The sequence below is a fragment of the Limulus polyphemus genome, unplaced genomic scaffold, assembly GCF_000517525.1.
Source record: "Limulus polyphemus unplaced genomic scaffold, Limulus_polyphemus-2.1.2 Scaffold3075, whole genome shotgun sequence".
NCBI classification, from domain to species: domain Eukaryota; kingdom Metazoa; phylum Arthropoda; class Merostomata; order Xiphosura; family Limulidae; genus Limulus; species Limulus polyphemus.
The window spans coordinates 20094-20893 of NW_013668685.1; positions in this window are offsets into that span (position 1 = coordinate 20094).

The following is an 800-nucleotide window of genomic DNA, read 5'->3' on the forward strand; positions in this document are numbered from 1 at the left end:
CGCTCTATAACTAAACGTTTAAACTTAACGAACATTAAACTTTACAACAATACTTTACTTGTACTGTCACGTTCATTACTCACTACCTACACACACACACACATTGTCACGTCACGCCGTGACCATCTTATATATACCAGACCACCCCCAATCTAGTAAATGCTAGAGCACTCCGAAGGAACGGGATAGTTCTAGAAAGCAGGTGGCGTGACACTAGTCACGTGACCTCGCTGACGCAACAAAAGTATAAAAAAAAATTCGAAAATTTAGAAATCACTAAAGGTGGTGGAAAAATACATGATATAGAGCACACATGATATACTCGTATATCACAATGATAGCTGGAAAGTAAATTTAGAACAAAGGCAAATATGGCAAAGAAAGCAATTAGTAAAACTGATGTAACTTAACTAATGATGTAATGTCATACTGTATATGGAACTGTTATATACCTAGTGTTAACTATAAATAATACGAGCTTATACTAAAGAGAGGTAAAATAAATGGTCGTCAATAGACTAAAACAGTTCACTATTACTCTAAACAATTTCCAAATGAACCATGGGTGCCCACAGAAATATTTTCAGGGGGGGGGCAAAACATGTATGTAGGGGATCATATTTTACAGTGTAAGTCAACAGACTAAAATAATATGTTATGTGTGCTTAAACGCAAACATAAATTTGCAATTTTAATAATGATTGGTGAATGATGCTGATATCTAAATCTAGATATTGTGCTTTGTTTGGTTTGGTTTGTTTTGAATTTCGCTCAAAGTTACACGAGGGTTATCTGCTCTA